General features: G+C 61.2%; 2 non-coding genes across 2 annotated transcripts; both read left to right on the top strand.

Moving 5' to 3' along the window:
• Positions 1–12,183: 12,183 nt before the first annotated feature.
• LOC131868103 (5S ribosomal RNA) lies at positions 12,184–12,302 on the top strand. The gene has a single exon (XR_009366596.1). It is a non-coding gene; the product is annotated as a 5S ribosomal RNA (ribosomal RNA).
• Positions 12,303–18,219: 5,917 nt separating this feature from the next.
• Positions 18,220–18,338, top strand: LOC131868092 (5S ribosomal RNA). The gene has a single exon (XR_009366585.1). It is a non-coding gene; the product is annotated as a 5S ribosomal RNA (ribosomal RNA).
• The last annotated feature ends 4,162 nt before the right edge of the window (positions 18,339–22,500 follow it).

Raw genomic sequence — 22,500 nt, 5'->3', positions numbered from 1 at the left:
CAATCATGTTGTGAGGCGAGATTCCAAAGGCTAAACGTGAGAGGCTGCAGGGTCGACTCAGAGAGGTCTATGCATGTGAGAGGCTGAAAGCAAGGTCAACTCGGAGCGGTCTATGCATCGGGCGCGCTTGGGGCGACTACCAGTGCCAACCCCTTATCCCGCGACGCGTCCGACAAAGAGAACGTTCCAAGGCGGCAGAGGAGGTTACCAGCCGAAGGATGCAGTAGCAATAACAGGTATAGTTCCGCGGCGGCCGAGAAGACTCACCGCATAGGAATCGGGATGCGAGGCGAGGGATGCGGCGGGAAGGCCCCGACGGCTAAACGGAAGAGGCTGCAGGGCCGCCTCGGAATGGTCCAAGCATCGGACGCGATTGGGACGACTACCAGTGCCAACCCCTTATCCCGCGATGCGTCCGATACACAGATAGTTCCAAGGCGGCCGAGGAGCCTCACCGCATATCAATCGGGGTGCGAGGCGAGGGATGGGGCGGGAAGGCCCCAACGGCTAGACGGAAGAGGCTTCAGGGCCACCTCGGAATGCTCCAAGCATCGGACGCGCTTGGGGCGACTACCAGTGCCAACCCCTTATCCCGCGATGCGTCCGATACACAGATGGTTCCAAGGCGGCCGAGGAGCCTCACCGCATAGCAATCGGGGGTGCGAGGCGAGGGATGGGGCGGGAAGGCCCCAACGGCTAGACGGAAGAGGCTTCAGGGCCGCCTCGGAATGGTCCAAGCATCGGACGCGCTTGGGGCGACTACCAGTGACAACCCCTCATCCCGCGATGCGTCCGATACGAAGATGGTTCCAAGGCGGCCGAGGAGCCTCACCGCATAGCAATCGGGGTGCGAGGTGGGGGATGCGGCGAGATGGCCCCAACGGCTAGACGGAAGAGGCCACAGGGCCGCGTCGGAATAGTCCAAGCATCGGACGCGCTTGGGGCGACTACCAGTGACAACCCCTTATCCCGCGATGCGTCCGATACGAAGATAGTTCCAAGGCGGCCGAGGAGCCTCACCGCATAGCAATCCGGGTGCGAGGTGGGGGATGCGGCGAGATGGCCCCAACGGCTAGACGGAAGAGGCTGCAGGGCCGCCTCGGAATAGTCCAAGCATCGGACGCGCTTGGGGCGACTACCAGTGACAACCCCTTATCCCGCGATGCTTCCGATACGAAGACAGTTCCAAGGCGGCCGAGGAGCCTCACCGCATAGCAATGGGGGTGCGAGGTGAGGGATGCGGCGAGATGGCCCCAACGGCTAGACGGAAGAGGCCACAGGGCCGCCTCGGAATAGTCCAAGCATCGGACGCGCTTGGGGCGACTACCAGTGACAACCCCTTATCCCGCGATGCATCCGATACGAAGATAGTTCCCAGGCGGCCGAGGAGCCTCACCGCATAGCAATCGGGGTGCGAGGCGAGGGATGCGGCGAGATGGCCCCAAAGGGTAGACGGAAGAGGCTGCGGGGCCGCCTCGGAATAGTCCAAGCATCGAACGCGCTTGGGGCGACTACCACTGCCAACCCCTTATCCCGCGATGCGTCCGATACACAGATAGTTCCGAGGCGGCCGAGGAGCTGGGGGATGCGGCGAGATGGCCCCAACGGCTAGACGGAAGAGGCTGCAGGGCCGCCTCGGAATAGTCCAAGCATCGGACGCGCTTGGGGCGACTACCAGTGACAACCCCTTATCCCGCGATGCGTCCGATACACAGATAGTTCCGAGGCGGCCAAGGAGCCTCACCGCATAGCAATCGTGGTGCGAGGTGGGGGATGCAGCGAGATGGCCCCAACGGCTAGACGGAAGAGGCTGCAGGGCCGCCTCGGAATGGTCCAAGCATCGGACGCGCTTGGGGCGACTACCACTGCCAACCCCTTATCCCGCGATGCGTCCGATACACAGATAGTTCCAAGGCGGCCGAGGAGCCTCACCGAATAGCAATCGGGGTGCGAGGCGAGGGATGCGGCGAGAAAGCCCCAACGGCTAGAGGGAAGAGGCTTCAGGTCCGCCTCGGAATGGTCCAAGCATCGGACGCGCTTGGGGCGACTACCAGTGACAACCCCTTATCCCGCGACGCGTCCGATACACAGATAGTTCCAAGGCGGCCGAGGAGCCTCACCGCATAGCAATCGGGGTGCGAGGCGAGGGATGCGGCGAGAAGGACCCAACGGCTAGACGGAAGAGGCTTCAGGGCCGCCTCGGAATGGTCCAAGCATCGGACGCGCTTGGGGCGACTACCAGTGACAACCCCTTATCCCGCGACGCGTCCGATACACAGATAGTTCCAAGGCGGCCGAGGAGCCTCACCGCATAGCAATCGGGGTGCGAGGCGAGGGATGCGGCGAGAAGGACCCAACGGCTAGACGGAAGAGGCTTCAGGTCCGCCTCGGAATGGTCCAAGCATCGGACGCGCTTGGGGCGACTACCAGTGACAACCCCTTATCCCGCGACGCGTCCGATACACAGATAGTTCCAAGGCGGCCGAGGAGCCTCACCGCATAGCAATCGGGGTGCGAGGCGAGGGATGCGGCGAGAAGGACCCAACGGCTAGACGGAAGAGGCTTCAGGGCCGCCTCGGAATGGTCCAAGCATCGGACGCGCTTGGGGCGACTACCAGTGACAACCCCTTATCCCGCGAGGCGTCCGATACACAGATAGTTCCAAGGCGGCCGAGGAGCCTCACCGCATAGCAATCGGGGTGCGAGGCGAGGGATGCGGCGAGAAGGACCCAACGGCTAGACGGAAGAGGCTTCAGGGCCGCCTCGGAATGGTCCAAGCATCGGACGCGCTTGGGGCGACTACCAGTGACAACCCCTTATCCCGCGACGCGTCCGATACACAGATAGTTCCAAGGCGGCCGAGGAGCCTCACCGCATAGCAATCGGGGTGCGAGGCGAGGGATGCGGCAAGAAGGACCCAACGGCTAGACGGAAGAGGCTTCAGGGCCGCCTCGGAATGGTCCAAGCATCGGACGCGCTTGGGGCGACTACCAGTGACAACCCCTTATCCCGCGACGCGTCCGATACACAGATAGTTCCAAGGCGGCCGAGGAGCCTCACCGCATAGCAATCGGGGTGCGAGGCGAGGGATGCGGCGAGAAGGACCCAACGGCTAGACGGAAGAGGCTTCAGGTCCGCCTCAGAATGGTCCAAGCATCGGACGCGCTTGGGGCGACTACCAGTGACAACCCCTTATCCCGCGACGCGTCCGATACACAGATAGTTCCAAGGCGGCCGAGGAGCCTCACCGCATAGCAATCGGGGTGCGAGGCGAGGGATGCGGCGAGAAGGACCCAACGGCTAGACGGAAGAGGCTTCAGGGCCGCCTCGGAATGGTCCAAGCATCGGACGCGCTTGGGGCGACTACCAGTGACAACCCCTTATCCCGCGACGCGTCCGATACACAGATAGTTCCAAGGCGGCCGAGGAGCCTCACCGCATAGCAATCGGGGTGCGAGGCGAGGGATGCGGCGAGAAGGACCCAACGGCTAGACGGAAGAGGCTTCAGGGCCGCCTCGGAATGGTCCAAGCATCGGACGCGCTTGGGGCGACTACCAGTGACAACCCCTTATCCCGCGATGCGTCCGATACACAGATAGTTCCAAGGCGGCCGAGGAGCCTCACCGCATAGCAATCGGGGTGCGAGGCGAGGGATGCGGCGAGAAGGACCCAACGGCTAGACGGAAGAGGCTTCAGGGCCGCCTCGGAATGGTCCAAGCATCGGACGCGCTTGGGGCGACTACCAGTGACAACCCCTTATCCCGCGACGCGTCCGATACACAGATAGTTCCAAGGCGGCCGAGGAGCCTCACCGCATAGCAATCGGGGTGCGAGGCGAGGGATGCGGCGAGAAGGACCCAACGGCTAGACGGAAGAGGCTTCAGGGCCGCCTCGGAATGGTCCAAGCATCGGACGCGCTTGGGGCGACTACCAGTGACAACCCCTTATCCCGCGACGCGTCCGATACACAGATAGTTCCAAGGCGGCCGAGGAGCCTCACCGCATAGCAATCGGGGTGCGAGGCGAGGGATGCGGCGAGAAGGACCCAACGGCTAGACGGAAGAGGCTTCAGGGCCGCCTCGGAATGGTCCAAGCATCGGACGCGCTTGGGGCGACTACCAGTGACAACCCCTTATCCCGCGACGCGTCCGATACACAGATAGTTCCAAGGCGGCCGAGGAGCCTCACCGCATAGCAATCGGGGTGCGAGGCGAGGGATGCGGCGAGAAGGACCCAACGGCTAGACGGAAGAGGCTTCAGGGCCGCCTGGGAATGGTCCATGCATCGCACGCGCTTGGGGCGACTACCAGTGACAACCCCTTATCCCGCGACGCGTCCGATACACAGATAGTTCCAAGGCGGCCGAGGAGCCTCACCGCATAGCAATCGGGGTGCGAGGCGAGGGATGCGGCGAGAAGGACCCAACGGCTAGACGGAAGAGGCTTCAGGGCCGCCTCGGAATGGTCCAAGCATCGGACGCGCTTGGGGCGACTACCAGTGACAACCCCTTATCCCGCGACGCGTCCGATACACAGATAGTTCCAAGGCGGCCGAGGAGCCTCACCGCATAGCAATCGGGGTGCGAGTCGAGGGATGCGGCGAGAAGGACCCAACGGCTAGACGGAAGAGGCTTCAGGGCCGCCTCGGAATGGTCCAAGCATCGGACGCGCTTGGGGCGACTACCAGTGACAACCCCTTATCCCGCGATGCGTCTGATACACAGATAGTTCCAAGGCGGCCGAGGAGCCTCACCGCATAGCAATCGGGGTGCGAGGCAAGGGATGCGGCGAGAAGGACCCAACGGCTAGACGGAAGAGGCTTCAGGGCCGCCTCGGAATGGTCCAAGCATCGGACGCGCTTGGGGCGACTACCGTTGCCAACCCCTTATCCCGCGATGCGTCTGATACACAGATAGTTCCGAGGCGGCCGAGGAGCCTCACCGCATAGCAATCGGGTTGCGAGGCAGATTATTGGGAAGGGAACCCCCTGGGATGCGGCTCAAGCAGTGCCCAAAGGGACTGGAATGCGGAATCACATCGAGAGACCCAAATGCTATACGAGGGCTCAAATCGAATTATCGATTTGGCCACGACATGGACGCATCGGAACGACTACCTTTGCCGAACCACTCGCAATTGCATCCATACCGAAACCAATAGACATTTCCGTTAGAGCCCTCGCATAGCATTCGGGAATCTCGCATGCCCCTCTAAATCGACCAATGCTGGCGCTCAACGAAAATCCGAGCGCTACCACCGTTCGAGCGCCAGCATTGGTCGAGTTAGAGGGGCACGGGGGAGAATGCTCCAGTCAACACCTCCCCTATATAAGTTATTTGTCCGATTCTCGCACAACCGTAGTCTGCCTCGTCGAATCAAACAACGGTCCCAGATTCCGACTTCCGTTCCGTAGAGACCCAAAAGCTAGATGGAGGCTCGCAAGAAAGAGAGTCGGCGCATAGCAATCGGGTTTCTCGAACGTTTAGGGACCGAGCTCACTTGCGGATAGGGCAAAATCCGCCAAGCAACCCAAAAGCTAGACGGGGGCTCGAATCGAATCGCCTAGGCGGCCACAACAACGACGTGTTGGATCGACTACCAGTGCCAAACCATTCAGCAAGACTAGTCTGTGTCGAGGCCGGATAGAGATTCTCAGAGAGCGCCCGTATAGCATTTAGGAGACCTGCCGCGTCCCTCACACTCGACAAATGGTGGTGCACGTTTATAAATCCGAGCGATCCCAACCCTTTCAAGCACCAACATCGGTCGAGATAGAGGGGCACGGAGGGGGCTGCGTGAGACAACACAGTCCCCTATATAAGTTATTTGTCCGATTCTCACACATCCGAAGAATGGTCATCAAATCGGACAACAGCCCAAACTTCCGACTTCCGTCCCAGAAAGCCCAAGAGCTATCTAAAACGTTCATGGCCGGAACTCGATCGCGGCTATACCAGTCCGCCAAGCAACCCAAAAGCTAGACTGGAGCTCTAGTCGAATCACCTCTGTGGCCATTGCAAGGACGTGTTGGAGCGACTACCATTGCCGAACCATTCCGCAGGTCGAGTCCATACCAAGGCCGCATAGAGATTCACGATGAGCTCCTGCATAGCAATCAGGAGACTTGCCGTGTCCATCACAATCGATAAATCCTGGTGCAAGATTTTTGCATCCGAGCGCTCCAACCAGTCGAGCACCAGCATCAATCGACATAAACGGGCACGGGGGGAGGATGCTCGAGAACACTACCTCCCCTATATAAGTTATTTGTCCGATTCTCAAGCAGCCGAAGTCTGGTCATCGAATCGGGTCAAAGACCACAACTTCCGACTTTACCCACAATGCAAGTCATCGAATCGAACATCGGCCCCCGAGTCGGACTCCATGCGTATGTCAGGTCATCGGACCCAAATTCCGCCTTCCTGCGCATGGCGGGCCATCAATATCAACTCGGTCATCGGACCCAAACTCCGCCTTTCTGCGCATGGCACGCCTTCAAATCGGTCATCGGACCCAAATTCCGCCTTCCTGTGCATGGCGGGCCATCAACATCAACTCGGTCATCGGACCCAAATTCCGCCTTTCTGCGCATGGCACGCCATCAACTCGGTCATCGGACCCAAATTCCGCCTTCCTGCGCATGGCAGGTCATCGGACACAAATTCAGACCTCGCCAATATGCCTACGTATCGAATCGGTCATCGGACCCAACTTCCGACTTCATCCATACTGTAGGGTCTTTGAGGTTGGCGCGGTGCGCTCAACCCGGGGAGTCGACCCATCGAAGCATACACCTCCCCTATATAAGCTATTTGTCCGATTCCCACACCTGTGTAGTTTGCACCTCTGACCAGGACATCGACCCCAACTTCCGAACTCGACTGCAACGACGGCACCAGCGCCTTGGTGCGCACCTTGCGACGCACAGTCCCAACATTCGCCTTCCTGCACATGGCAGGTCATCGGACCCAAATTCCGACCTCGCGAGTATGCCTACATATCGAATCGGTCATCGGACACAACTTCCGACTTCATCCATACCGTAGGGTCTTTGAGGTTGGCGCGGTGCGCTCAACCCGGGGAGTCGACCCAACGAAGCATACACCTCCCCTATATAAGCTATTTGTCCGATTCCCACACCTGTGTAGTTTGCACCTCCGATCAGGACATCGACCCCAACTTCCGAACTCGCCTGCAACGACCGAACCAGCGCCTTGGTGCGCACCTTGCAACGCACAGTGCCAACATTCGCCTTCCTGCACATGGCAGGTCATCGGACCCAAATTCCGACCTCGCGAGTATGCCTACATATCGAATCGGTCATCGGACCCAACTTCCGACTTCATCCATACCGTAGGGTCTTTGAGGTTGGCGCGGTGCGCTCAACCCGGGGAGTCGACCCAACGAAGCATACACCTCCCCTATATAAGCTATTTGTCCGATTCCCACACCTGTGTAGCTTGCACCTCCGATCAGGACATCGACCCCAACTTCCGAACTCGACTAAAAAGACCGCACCAGCACCTTGGTGTGCACCTTGCAACGCACAGTGCCAACATTCGCCTTCCTGCACATGGCAGGTCATCGGACCCAAATTCCGACCTCATGAGCATACCTACTAATCGAATCGGTCATCGGACCCAACTTCCGACTTCATCCATACCGTAGGGTCTTTGAGGTTGGCGCGGTGCGCTCAACCTGGGGAGTCGACCCATCGAAGCATACACCTCCCCTATATAAGCTATTTGTCCGATTCCGACACCTGTGTAGTTTGCACCTCCGCTCAGGACATCGACCCCAACTTCCGAACTCGCCTGCAACGACCGAACCAGCGCCTTGGTGCGCACCAAAAGTGCGCACTTTTGGAGGGCACTTTTGTGCGCTCCAAAGGTGCGCACTTTTGGAGGGCACTTTTGTGCGCTCCAAAGGTGCGCACTTTTGGAGGGCACTTTTTGGAGGGCACTTTTGTGCGCTCCAAAGGTGCGCACTTTTGGAGGGCACTTTTTGGAGGGCACTTTTCTGCGCTCCAAAGGTGCGCACTTTTGGAGGGCACTTTTTGGAGGGCACTTTTCTGCGCTCCAAAGGTGCGCACTTTTGGAGGGCACTTTTTGGAGGGCACTTTTCTGCGCTCCAAAGGTGCGCACTTTTGGAGGGCACTTTTTGGAGGGCACTTTTCTGCGCTCCAAAGGTGCGCACTTTTGGAGGGCACTTTTGTGCACTCCAAAGGTGCACACTTTTGGAGGGCACTTTTTGGAGGGCACTTTTCTGCACTCCAAAGGTGCGCACTTTTGGAGGGCACTTTTTGGAGGGCACTTTTGTGCGCTCCAAAGGTGCGCACTTTTGGAGGGCACTTTTTGGAGGGCACTTTTGTGCGCTCCAAAGGTGCGCACTTTTGGAGGGCACTTTTGTGCACTCCAAAGGTGCGCACTTTTGGAGGGCACTTTTCCTGCGCTCCAAAGGTGCACACCTAGGTGAGCACCTTCGACCACACCTTGTAGCACACCAAACTCTGACTTTCGACTTCATCCGCAATGCAGGGTCTTTGAGGTTGGCGCAATGCGCACAACCAGGGGAGTCGACCCATCAAACCCAACACCTCCCCTATATAAGCTATTTGTCTGATTCTCATACATGCGTAGCCTGCAGGAGCAATTAGGACATCGACCCCAACTTTCGGCTTCTAAACGAAAACAAGGTCTTTGAGGTTGGTGTAATGCGAACAACTAGGGGAGTCAACCCATCAAACCCAACACCTCCCCTATATAAGCTATTTGTCTGATTCTCATACATGTGTAGTCTACAGGAGCAATTAGGACATCGACCCCAACTTTTGACTTCTTAACGAAAACAAGGTCTTTGAGGTTGACGTAATGCGCACAACCAGGGGAGTCGACCCATCAAACCCAACACCTCCCCTATATAAGCTATTTGTCCGATTCTCATACATGTGTAGCCTACAGGAGCCATTAGGACATTGACCCCAACTTTTGACTTCTTAACGAAAACAAGGTCTTTGAGGTTGGCGTAATGCGCACAACCAAGGGAGTTGACCCATCAAACCCAACACCTCCCCTATATAAGCTATTTGTCTGATTCTCATACATGTGTAGCCTGCAACAACGATTAGGACATCCACCCCAACTTCTGAATTCGTCTGCGTTGACCGCACCAAAGGTGCACGCCTTGGTGCTCACCAAAATCCGACTTCCGACTTCTTCTGCTATGCGGGGTCTTTGAGGTTGGCGCAGTGCGCACAACCAGGGGAGTCAACCCACCGAATGCAACACCTCCCCTATATAAGCTATTTGTCTGATTCTCATACATGCGTAGACTGCAGCAATGATTAGGACATCCACCCCAACTTTTGACTTCTTAAACAAGACAGGGTCTTTGAAGTTGGTGCAGTGCACACAACCAGGGGAGTCGACCCATCAAACGCAACACCTCCCCTATATAAAGCTATTTGTCCGATTCTCATACGTGTAGTCTGCAGCAGCGATTAGGACATCGACCCCAACTTCCGAATTCGTTTGCATTGACCGCACCAAAGGTGCACGCCTTGGTGTGCACCTTGGAGTGCACTTTGGTGCTCACCTCGGTGCACACTTTGGTGTGCACCTCGGTGTGCACCAAAGGTGCGCACCTTGGAGCGCACCAAAGGTGTACACTTTGGAGCGCACCACATAGGGTCTTTGAGAGGTTGGCGCAGTGCGCACACCAAGGTGGGTGTTGAGGTGCGTGCCGAGGTGGGTGGGTGCTAGGGTGCGCTCCATGGTGGGTGCCAGGGTGGGTGCGTGCTAGGGTGGATTCCAAAGAGGGTCATAGGGTGGGTGCCAAGGTGGGTTGGTGATATAGTGGGTTCAAAGGTGGGTACTAGGGTGGGTTCCAAGGTGGGTCACAAGTTGGGTGCCAGGATGCGTGGGTGTTAGGTTGGGTGCCAAGGTGGGCTCCTGCGTGGGTGGGTGCTAGGGTGGGTTTCAAGGTGGACGCGAGGGCGGGTGCCAAGGTGGGTAACAAGTTGGGTGTTAGGATGGGTGAGTGCTAGAGTGGGTGCCAAGGTGGGTGGGTGCTAAGGTGGATGCCAAGGTGGTTCACAGGGTGGGTGGGTTCTAGGGTGAGTTCCAAGGTGGGTCACAGGTTTAGTGCTAGGGTGCGTGTCAAGGCGGGTGTCGAGGTGCCTGGGTGCTAGGGTGTGGATGCCAATGTGGGTCATAGGGTGGGTACTAGGGTGGGCTGCAATGTGGGTGCCAAGGTGGGTAACATGCTCGGTTGGTTCTAAATTGGGTGTCAGGGTGGGTGTGCACCCACCTTGCCCGAGGTGGGTGCCAAGGTGCCAGTGTGGGTGGGTGCTAAGGTGGATGCCAAGGTGGGTGAGAAGGTGGGTGATAGGTTGAGTGGTAGGATGGGTGGGTGCCAAGATGGGTCACAGGGTGGGTGCAAGGGTGGGTAGGTGCTAGGGTTGGTGTCAGGGTGGGTGGGTGCTAGGTTGGGTTCCAAGGTGGGTGCGAGGGTGAGTGTCAAGGTGGGTCACAGGTTAGGTGCTAGGATGGGTGAGTGCTAGGGTGCAAAGGTGCCAGGGTGGGTGCTAGGATGGGTCGATGCTAGGGTGAGTGGCAAGGTGGGTCCACAAGTGTCAAGGTGGGTGCCGAGGTGGGTGCCAACTTGGGTTCCAAGGTGGGTGCCAAGTGGGCGACTGCTATGGTGGATGCCAAGGTGGGTCACGGGGTGGGTGCCAAGTTGCTAGGTTGTGTTCCAAGGTGGGTGCCAACGTGGCTGCTAGGGTGCGTGGGTTAAAGGGTGTGTCACAACGTGGGTGCCAGGATGGGTGCGCACCCACACTGGCCAAGACGGGTGCAAGGTTGGGTTCCAAGCCCGGTCACAGGCTGGGTGCTAGGATGGGTGGGTGCCAAGGTGGGCACCAGGGTGGGTGCACCCACCCTGGCCAAGGTGGGTCACGGGGTGGGTCCTAGGGTGGGTAACGGGGTGGGTACTAAGGTGCGTGCCAAGGTGGGTCATGGGGTGGGTGCCAAGGTGGGCACCAGGGTGGGTGTGCACCAACCCTAGCCAGGGTAGGTCACGGGGTGGTTGTCGGGGTGGGCGTCAAGGAGCCAAGGTGGGTGGCAAGTAGCCAAGTTGCGTGCCAAGGTGGGTGTCGGGGTGGGTGCCAAGGATCCAAGGTGGGTGCCAAGGAACCAAGGTGGGTGTCTGGGTGGGTGCCGAGGTGGGAGCCAGGGTGGGTCCCAAGGTGAGTGCAAAGGTGGGTGCCAGGGTCAAGGTGAGTGCCAATGTGGGTTCCAAGGTGCCAGGGTCAGGGTGAGTGCCAATGTGGGTTCAAAGGTGCTAAGTTGGGTGCGAGGTTGGGTGCGAGGGTGGGTGGGTGCCAAGGTGTGCTAGGTGGAAGCCCGGGTGGGTCGGCATCCCATGGGTGTCGAGTTGGGTGCCTGATGGGTGCTTCTTGTCAAGTTTTAGTCGTCGGGACTCATTTCGAGCCTTAGAGGTCGTTTCTTGTCCGGTTGCCCTGTCTTCGACCTGGGAACCCAATTTTGGTCCTCGGGTCCCATTTTTTTTTGTCTCGCATCCCACTTTTGGCCTGTGGCCTTTTCGGGGTCGATTCTCGTTTTGGGCATCAGAGCATGTTTCTTCTCCTAAAACCCAATATTTGTTTATTAAGTCTCGGAACACATTTTTGTTCTCGTGGACCCATCATGGGTCTTGGAACGCATTTGTGGTCCTTGGGTCCCATTTTGCATCCCGAAACTTGTGTTTTGGTGCTTGATCCCTATTTTGGGTGCCCACCTTGCACCAAGTGCGCACCCGGGGCAAACCGAGCGCCTTGGTGCACCGGGGCAAGATCGAGCGTGCACCCGAGGCGCCCCGAACATGCACCAAGGTGCACTCGGCCCACATGTGAGCGCAGGTCGTTGCGCCCGAGGTGGTGTGTGGGCACCGCGTTGCAGACGGGACACTGCACGCACACGACGCCCCGTCCAGGTGCACGCACGTAGGCCGGGCCGGGTGCACACCCGACGCCCTAGCAAGGTGCGCGCACCCGGGCAGGGCTCACACTTGGCGAACGGGGCGCACTTCGCGAGGGAGGGTGTGCACCTCGACGGGGGTGGGTGGCCGGGGTGGATTCGCACGTGGGTCGCGGTTTGCTAAGTACACACTGCGACAAGCTCATAACGGGTGCGATCATACCAGCGTTAGTGCACCGGATCCCATCAGAACTCCGCAGTTAAGCGCGCTTGGGCCGGAGTAGTACTGGGATGGGTGACCTCCCGGGAAGTCCCGGTGTTGCACCCTTTTTTAGTTTTTCGCCGGGCGTCGCAATGCTATTTGAATAAACCTTTTGCCCGTTTGCGTTCTCGTCGGGGCCGGGCCGGGCCGGGGTGCGCTGCCCGCACTACCGCGCGCGCGGGGGCGACACCGAGCGCGCACCCGAGGCGCCCCGAGCACACAGGCCACGGTGCAACCCGGGCGTTGTGCGCGCACCCCGGTGCGCCCGAGGTGCTGCGCGCGCACCCAGGTGAAATCGGTGTGCACCTCGGCCAGTGCGCGCTCGGTCGAGTCGCGCACGTTGGCCAAGGTGCACGGTGATGTTTCTTACTCTAAGGTTCCGCACCAGACGCCCGGGACAGGTGAGCGAAGCTGGGCGGGGCCGGGTGCGCGGCCGGGGCAGGTGCACGCAGCTGGAGAGAGCTTTGGAGCACACCAGAGGTGCGCACCTTGGAGCACACTTCGGAGCGCACCAATGATGCGCTCCATTCAAAAGTTTCCTGAAAAGGCAAAAAAAGTTGAGATTATAGAATTTCCCACTTGAGAGATTGTAAAAAAAAAAAATTTAAAATGAAGGAAACGCGGGTGCCAAGGTGTGCGCGCCCGGGTGCGCAGCCCAGCCAAGGTGTGCGCACCAAGGCGCCCACCCTGGCGAAGGTGCACGCAAGGTGCGCACCCGAGGCAAACCGGACAATTAACCCAACTTTCGACTTCGCGCGCACCTGCGCACCTTGGAGCGCACTTCGGAGCGCTCCTTGTTGCGCACCAATCTTGGGCACCTCGGAGTGCACCATGGCGCCCACCAAGGTGCGCACCCGGGGCAAACCGAGCTCCGACTTCGTGCGCACCTTGGAGCGCACGAAAGGTGCGCACCATGGCGCCCACCAAGGTGCGCAGCCCAGCCAAGGCGTGCGCATCAAGGTGCGCACCCTGGCGAAGGTGCGCACCCGGGGCAAACCGAGCTCCGACTTCGTGCGCACCTTGGAGCGCACAAAGGGTGCGCAACCCAGCCAAGGTGTGCGCACCCCGGGCAAACCGAGCTCCGAATCGTGCGCACCTTGGAGCACACTTCGGAGCCCTCCTTGGTGCGCACCGATGTTGCGCACCTCGGAGCGCACCCGGGGAAAACAATGCAATTAACCCGACTTTCGACTTCGTGGGCACCTCGGAGCGCTCTCGGGTTCGCACCTCGGAGCACACCGAGGTGCGCACCTTTGATGCGCTGCCTTCACCAATTTCCAGAAAAGGCAAGAAAACATTGAGAAGGTGTGCGCACCGAGGTGCCCACCCTGGCGAAGGTGCACGCGAGGTGCGCACCCGGGGCAAACCGGGCTCCGACTTCGTGCACGCCATGCTGCGCACCTTGGAGGGCCATGGTGCGCACCTTGGAGCACACTTCGGAGCGCTCAATGGTGCCCAACCCAGCCAAGGTGCCCACCGCGGCGAAGGTGCACGCGAGGTGCGCACCCGGGGCAAACCGGGCTCCGACTTCGTGCACGCCGCACCTTGGAGCACACTTCGGAGCGCTCCTTGGTGCGCACCAGGGCGCGCAACCCAGCCGAGGTGCCCACCCCGGCGAAGGTGCACGCGGGGTGCGCACCCGAGGCAAACCGGGCTCCGACTTCGTGCACGCCATGGTGCCCACCGCGGCGAAGGTGCACGCGAGGTGCGCACCCGGGGCAAACCGGGCTCCGACTTCGTGCACGCCGCACCTTGGAGCACACTTCGGAGCGCTCCTTGGTGCGCACCAGGGCGCGCAACCCAGCCGAGGTGCCCACCCCGGCGAAGGTGCACGCGAGGTGCGCACCCGGGGCAAACCGGGCTCCGACTTCGTGCACGCCATGGTGCCCACCGCGGCGAAGGTGCACGCGAGGTGCGCACCCGGGGCAAACCGGGCTCCGACTTCGTGCACGCCGCACCTTGGAGCACACTTCGGAGCGCTCCTTGGTGCGCACCATGGTGCCCACCAGGGCGCGCAACCCCGCCGAAGGTGCACGCGAGGTGCGCACCCGGGGCAAACCGGGCTCCGACTTCGTGCACGCCGCACCTTGGAGCACACTTCGGAGCGCTCCTTGGTGCGCACCAGGGCGCGCAACCCCGCCGAAGGTGCACGCGAGGTGCGCACCCGGGGCAAACCGGGCTCCGACTTCGTGCACGCCATGGTGCGCACCAGGGTGCCCACCGCGGCGAAGGTGCGCACCCGGGGCAAACCGGGCTCCGACTTCGTGCACGCCGCACCTTGGAGCACACTTCGGAGCGCTCCTTGGTGCGCACCAGGGCGCGCAACCCAGCCGAGGTGCCCACCCCGGCGAAGGTGCACGCGAGGTGCGCACCCGGGGCAAACCGGGCTCCGACTTCGTGCACGCCATGGTGCCCACCGCGGCGAAGGTGCGCACCCGGGGCAAACCGGGCTAGGACTTCGTGCACGCCGCACCTTGGAGCACACTTCGGAGCGCTCCTTGGTGCGCACCATGGTGCCCACCAGGCCGCGCAACCCAGCCAAGGTGTGCGCACCAAGGTGCACGCGAGGTGCGCACCCGGGGCAAACCGGGGTCCGGCTTCGTGCACGCCGCACCTTGGAGCACACATCGGGGCGCTCCCGGGTTCGCACCGGCGTTGCGCACCGTGGTGGGCACCTCGGAGCGCACCGTGGTGGGCACCTCGGAGCACACCAAGGTGGGCAGCGAGGTGCGCACCTTTGATGCGATGCCTTCACTAATTTCCATAAAAGGCAAAAGAAAACGAGATTTTAAAATTTCCGTTTTGAAAGATAGTGAGAAAAAGGGAATGCTGGTGCCATCTTGAGCCCGCCCTGGTGCGCAGCCCAGCCAAGGTGTGCGCACCAAGGTGCCCACCCTGGCGAAGGTGCGCGCCCGGGCAATTAACCCAACTTCCAACTTCGCGCGCGCCAGGGTGGGAGCGCACCCAACAACCGGGCCTGGGAAGAGCCAATGCGAGAAACCCCACCAAACGCTCTGACAAAAAAAGAGGGGGCGCTCCAGTAACCCCGCTTCGGAGCGCACCCTGGGCAAACCCAGCCAGGGTGCCCACCCCGGCCAAGGTGCAGGCGAGGTGCGCACCCGGGGCAAACCGGGCTCCGACAACGTGCACGCCGCACCTTGGAGCACACTTCGTAGCGCTCCCGGGTGCGCACCTCAGAGCACACCAAGGTGGGCAGCGAGGTGCGCACCTTTGATGCGCTGCCTTCACTAATTTCCAGAAAAGGCAAAAAAAAGAGGAGATTTTAAAATTTCCGTTTTGAAAGATAGTGAAAAAAACGGAACGCGGGTGCCATCTTGAGCCCGCCCGGGTGCACAGCCCAGGTAAGGTGCCCACCCTGGCAAAGGTGCGCACCCGGGCAATTAACCCTACTTCCGACTTCGTGCGCGCCAGGGTGGCAACCGGGCCTGGGAAGAGCCAATGCGAGAAACCCCACCAAACGCTCCGACAAAAAAAGAGGCGGCGCTCCAATAACCCCGCTTCGGAGCGCAGCCGGGGCAAACCCAGCCAAGGTGCCCACCCCGACGAAGGTGCACGCGAGGTGCGCACCCGGGGCAAACCGGGCTCCGACAACGTGCACGCAGCACCTTGGAGCACACTTCGAAGCACTCCCGGGTGCCCACCGGCGTTGCGCACCGTGGTGGGCAGCGAGGTGCGCACCTTTGATGCGCTGCCTTCACTAATTTCCAGAAAAGGCAAAAAAAAATGAGATTTTAAAATTTCCGTTTTGAAAGATAGTGAAAAAAACGGAACGCGGGTGCCATCTTGAGCCCGCCCTGGTGCGCAGCCCAGGCAAGGCATGCGCACCAAGGTGCCCACCCGCGGTGCACGCCCGGGGCAAACCGGGCTCCGACTTCGTGCAGGCCGCACCTTGGAGCACACTTCGGAGCGCTCCTTGGTGCGCACCATGGTGCCCACCAGGGCGCACCCGGGGCAAACCGGGCTCCGACTTCGTGCACGCCGCACCTTGGAGCACACATCGGAGCGCTCCCAGGTTCGCACCAGCGTTGCGCACCTTTGATGCGCTGCCTTCACTAATTTCCAGAAAAGGCAAAAAAAAACGATATTTTAAAATTTCCGTTCTGAAAGATAGTGAAAAAAACGGAACGCGGGTGCCATCTTGAGCCCTTCCTGGTGCGCAGCCCAGGCAAGTTGTGCGCACCAAGGTGCCCACCCTGGCGGAGGTGCGCGCCCGGGGCAAACCGGGCTCCGACTTCGTGCACTGCATGGTGCCCACCAAGGCGCGCAACCCAGCCAAGGTGCCCACCGCAGCGAAGGTGCACGCGAGGTGCGCACCCGAGGTGCACACCCGGGGCAAACCGAGCTCCGACTTCGTGCACGCCGCACCTTGGAGCACACTTCAGAGCGCTCCTTGGTGCGCACCAGGGCGCGCAACCCAGCCAAGGTGCTCACCCCGGCGAAGGTGCACGCGAGGTGCGCACCCGGGGCAAGCCGGGCTCGGACTTCGTGCACGCCGCACCTTGGAGCACACATCGGAGCGCTCCCGGGTTCGCACCAGCATTGCGCACCTTTGATGCGCTGCCTTCACTAATTTCCAGAAAAGGCAAAAAAAAAAAAAAAAACGAGATTTTAAAATTTCCGTTTTGAAAGATAGTGAAAAAAAACGGAACGCGGGTGCCATCTTGAGCCCGCCCTGGTGTGCAGCCCAGGCAAGTTGTGCGCACCAAGGCACCCACCCTGGCCAAGGTGGGTCACGGGGTGGGTCCTAGGGTGGGTAACGGGGTGGGTACTAAGGTGCGTGCCAAGGTGGGTCATGGGGTGGGTGCCAAGGTGGGCACCAGGGTGGGTGTGCACCAACCCTAGCCAGGGTAGGTCACGGGGTGGTTGTCGGGGTGGGCGTCAAGGAGCCAAGGTGGGTGGCAAGTAGCCAAGTTGCGTGCCAAGGTGGGTGTCGGGGTGGGTGCCAAGGATCCAAGGTGGGTGCCAAGGAACCAAGGTGGGTGTCTGGGTGGGTGCCGAGGTGGGAGCCAGGGTGGGTCCCAAGGTGAGTGCAAAGGTGGGTGCCAGGGTCAAGGTGAGTGCCAATGTGGGTTCCAAGGTGCCAGGGTCAGGGTGAGTGCCAATGTGGGTTCAAAGGTGCTAAGTTGGGTGCGAGGTTGGGTGCGAGGGTGGGTGGGTGCCAAGGTGTGCTAGGTGGAAGCCCGGGTGGGTCGGCATCCCATGGGTGTCGAGTTGGGTGCCTGATGGGTGCTTCTTGTCAAGTTTTAGTCGTCGGGACTCATTTCGAGCCTTAGAGGTCGTTTCTTGTCCGGTTGCCCTGTCTTCGACCTGGGAACCCAATTTTGGTCCTCGGGTCCCATTTTTTTTTGTCTCGCATCCCACTTTTGGCCTGTGGCCTTTTCGGGGTCGATTCTCGTTTTGGGCATCAGAGCATGTTTCTTCTCCTAAAACCCAATATTTGTTTATTAAGTCTCGGAACACATTTTTGTTCTCGTGGACCCATCATGGGTCTTGGAACGCATTTGTGGTCCTTGGGTCCCATTTTGCATCCCGAAACTTGTGTTTTGGTGCTTGATCCCTATTTTGGGTGCCCACCTTGCACCAAGTGCGCACCCGGGGCAAACCGAGCGCCTTGGTGCACCGGGGCAAGATCGAGCGTGCACCCGAGGCGCCCCGAACATGCACCAAGGTGCACTCGGCCCACATGTGAGCGCAGGTCGTTGCGCCCGAGGTGGTGTGTGGGCACCGCGTTGCAGACGGGACACTGCACGCACACGACGCCCCGTCCAGGTGCACGCACGTAGGCCGGGCCGGGTGCACACCCGACGCCCTAGCAAGGTGCGCGCACCCGGGCAGGGCTCACACTTGGCGAACGGGGCGCACTTCGCGAGGGAGGGTGTGCACCTCGACGGGGGTGGGTGGCCGGGGTGGATTCGCACGTGGGTCGCGGTTTGCTAAGTACACACTGCGACAAGCTCATAACGGGTGCGATCATACCAGCGTTAGTGCACCGGATCCCATCAGAACTCCGCAGTTAAGCGCGCTTGGGCCGGAGTAGTACTGGGATGGGTGACCTCCCGGGAAGTCCCGGTGTTGCACCCTTTTTTAGTTTTTCGCCGGGCGTCGCAATGCTATTTGAATAAACCTTTTGCCCGTTTGCGTTCTCGTCGGGGCCGGGCCGGGCCGGGGTGCGCTGCCCGCACTACCGCGCGCGCGGGGGGCGACACCGAGCGCGCACCCGAGGCGCCCCGAGCACACAGGCCACGGTGCAACCCGGGCGTTGTGCGCGCACCCCGGTGCGCCCGAGGTGCTGCGCGCGCACCCAGGTGAAATCGGTGTGCACCTCGGCCAGTGCGCGCTCGGTCGAGTCGCGCACGTTGGCCAAGGTGCACGGTGATGTTTCTTACTCTAAGGTTCCGCACCAGACGCCCGGGACAGGTGAGCGAAGCTGGGCGGGGCCGGGTGCGCGGCCGGGGCAGGTGCACGCAGCTGGAGAGAGCTTTGGAGCACACCAGAGGTGCGCACCTTGGAGCACACTTCGGAGCGCACCAATGATGCGCTCCATTCAAAAGTTTCCTGAAAAGGCAAAAAAAGTTGAGATTATAGAATTTCCCACTTGAGAGATTGTAAAAAAAAAAATTTAAAATGAAGGAAACGCGGGTGCCAAGGTGTGCGCGCCCGGGTGCGCAGCCCAGCCAAGGTGTGCGCACCAAGGCGCCCACCCTGGCGAAGGTGCACGCAAGGTGCGCACCCGAGGCAAACCGGACAATTAACCCAACTTTCGACTTCGCGCGCACCTGCGCACCTTGGAGCGCACTTCGGAGCGCTCCTTGGTGCGCACCAATCTTGGGCACCTCGGAGTGCACCATGGCGCCCACCAAGGTGCGCACCCGGGGCAAACCGAGCTCCGACTTCGTGCGCACCTTGGAGCGCACGAAAGGTGCGCACCATGGCGCCCACCAAGGTGCGCAGCCCAGCCAAGGCGTGCGCATCAAGGTGCGCACCCTGGCGAAGGTGCGCACCCGGGGCAAACCGAGCTCCGACTTCGTGCGCACCTTGGAGCGCACAAAGGGTGCGCAACCCAGCCAAGGTGTGCGCACCCCGGGCAAACCGAGCTCCGAATCGTGCGCACCTTGGAGCACACTTCGGAGCCCTCCTTGGTGCGCACCGATGTTGCGCACCTCGGAGCGCACCCGGGGAAAACAATGCAATTAACCCGACTTTCGACTTCGTGGGCACCTCGGAGCGCTCTCGGGTTCGCACCTCGGAGCACACCGAGGTGCGCACCTTTGATGCGCTGCCTTCACCAATTTCCAGAAAAGGCAAGAAAACATTGAGAAGGTGTGCGCACCGAGGTGCCCACCCTGGCGAAGGTGCACGCGAGGTGCGCACCCGGGGCAAACCGGGCTCCGACTTCGTGCACGCCATGCTGCGCACCTTGGAGGGCCATGGTGCGCACCTTGGAGCACACTTCGGAGCGCTCAATGGTGCCCAACCCAGCCAAGGTGCCCACCGCGGCGAAGGTGCACGCGAGGTGCGCACCCGGGGCAAACCGGGCTCCGACTTCGTGCACGCCGCACCTTGGAGCACACTTCGGAGCGCTCCTTGGTGCGCACCAGGGCGCGCAACCCAGCCGAGGTGCCCACCCCGGCGAAGGTGCACGCGGGGTGCGCACCCGGGGCAAACCGGGCTCCGACTTCGTGCACGCCATGGTGCCCACCGCGGCGAAGGTGCACGCGAGGTGCGCACCCGGGGCAAACCGGGCTCCGACTTCGTGCACGCCGCACCTTGGAGCACACTTCGGAGCGCTCCTTGGTGCGCACCAGGGCGCGCAACCCAGCCGAGGTGCCCACCCCGGCGAAGGTGCACGCGAGGTGCGCACCCGGGGCAAACCGGGCTCCGACTTCGTGCACGCCATGGTGCCCACCGCGGCGAAGGTGCACGCGAGGTGCGCACCCGGGGCAAACCGGGCTCCGACTTCGTGCACCGCCGCACCTTGGAGCACACTTCGGAGCGCTCCTTGGTGCGCACCATGGTGCCCACCAGGGCGCGCAACCCCGCCGAAGGTGCACGCGAGGTGCGCACCCGGGGCAAACCGGGCTCCGACTTCGTGCACGCCGCACCTTGGAGCACACTTCGGAGCGCTCCTTGGTGCGCACCAGGGCGCGCAACCCCGCCGAAGGTGCACGCGAGGTGCGCACCCGGGGCAAACCGGGGCTCCGACTTCGTGCACGCCATGGTGCGCACCAGGGTGCCCACCGCGGCGAAGGTGCGCACCCGGGGCAAACCGGGCTCCGACTTCGTGCACGCCGCACCTTGGAGCACACTTCGGAGCGCTCCTTGGTGCGCACCAGGGCGCGCAACCCAGCCGAGGTGCCCAACCCCGGCGAAGGTGCACGCGAGGTGCGCACCCGGGGCAAACCGGGCTCCGACTTCGTGCACGCCATGGTGCCCACCGCGGCGAAGGTGCGCACCCGGGGCAAACCGGGCTAGGACTTCGTGCACGCCGCACCTTGGAGCACACTTCGGAGCGCTCCTTGGTGCGCACCATGGTGCCCACCAGGCCGCGCAACCCAGCCAAGGTGTGCGCACCAAGGTGCACGCGAGGTGCGCACCCGGGGCAAACCGGGGTCCGGCTTCGTGCACGCCGCACCTTGGAGCACACATCGGGGCGCTCCCGGGTTCGCACCGGCGTTGCGCACCGTGGTGGGCACCTCGGAGCGCACCGTGGTGGGCACCTCGGAGCACACCAAGGTGGGCAGCGAGGTGCGCACCTTTGATGCGATGCCTTCACTAATTTCCATAAAAGGCAAAAAAAAACGAGATTTTAAAATTTCCGTTTTGAAAGATAGTGAGAAAAAGGGAATGCTGGTGCCATCTTGAGCCCGCCCTGGTGCGCAGCCCAGCCAAGGTGTGCGCACCAAGGTGCCCACCCTGGCGAAGGTGCGCGCCCGGGCAATTAACCCAACTTCCAACTTCGCGCGCGCCAGGGGTGGGAGCGCACCCAACAACCGGGCCTGGGAAGAGCCAATGCGAGAAACCCCACCAAACGCTCTGACAAAAAAAGAGGGGGGCGCTCCAGTAACCCCGCTTCGGAGCGCACCCTGGGCAAACCCAGCCAGGGTGCCCACCCCGGCCAAGGTGCAGGCGAGGTGCGCACCCGGGGCAAACCGGGCTCCGACAACGTGCACGCCGCACCTTGGAGCACACTTCGTAGCGCTCCCGGGTGCGCACCTCAGAGCACACCAAGGTGGGCAGCGAGGTGCGCACCTTTGATGCGCTGCCTTCACTAATTTCCAGAAAAGGCAAAAAAAAGAGGAGATTTTAAAATTTCCGTTTTGAAAGATAGTGAAAAAAACGGAACGCGGGTGCCATCTTGAGCCCGCCCTGGTGCACAGCCCAGGTAAGGTGCCCACCCTGGCAAAGGTGCGCACCCGGGCAATTAACCCTACTTCCGACTTCGTGCGCGCCAGGGTGGCAACCGGGCCTGGGAAGAGCCAATGCGAGAAACCCCACCAAACGCTCCGACAAAAAAAGAGGCGGCGCTCCAATAACCCCGCTTCGGAGCGCAGCCGGGGCAAACCCAGCCAAGGTGCCCACCCCGACGAAGGTGCACGCGAGGTGCGCACCCGGGGCAAACCGGGCTCCGACAACGTGCACGCAGCACCTTGGAGCACACTTCGAAGCACTCCCGGGTGCCCACCGGCGTTGCGCACCGTGGTGGGCAGCGAGGTGCGCACCTTTGATGCGCTGCCTTCACTAATTTCCAGAAAAGGCAAAAAAAATGAGATTTTAAAATTTCCGTTTTGAAAGATAGTGAAAAAAACGGAACGCGGGTGCCATCTTGAGCCCGCCCTGGTGCGCAGCCCAGGCAAGGCATGCGCACCAAGGTGCCCACCCGCGGTGCACGCCCGGGGCAAACCGGGCTCCGACTTCGTGCAGGCCGCACCTTGGAGCACACTTCGGAGCGCTCCTTGGTGCGCACCATGGTGCCACCAGGGCGCACCCGGGGCAAACCGGGCTCCGACTTCGTGCACGCCGCACCTTGGAGCACACATCGGAGCGCTCCCAGGTTCGCACCAGCGTTGCGCACCTTTGATGCGCTGCCTTCACTAATTTCCAGAAAAGGCAAAAAAAAACGATATTTTAAAATTTCCGTTCTGAAAGATAGTGAAAAAAACGGAACGCGGGTGCCATCTTGAGCCCTTCCTGGTGCGCAGCCCAGGCAAGTTGTGCGCACCAAGGTGCCCACCCTGGCGGAGAG

Source organism: Cryptomeria japonica, unplaced genomic scaffold, assembly GCF_030272615.1.
Source record: "Cryptomeria japonica unplaced genomic scaffold, Sugi_1.0 HiC_scaffold_195, whole genome shotgun sequence".
Lineage (NCBI taxonomy): Eukaryota > Viridiplantae > Streptophyta > Pinopsida > Cupressales > Cupressaceae > Cryptomeria > Cryptomeria japonica.
The sequence above is the reverse complement of the archived record's forward strand: the minus strand, read 5'-3'. Positions and strand labels throughout refer to the sequence as shown.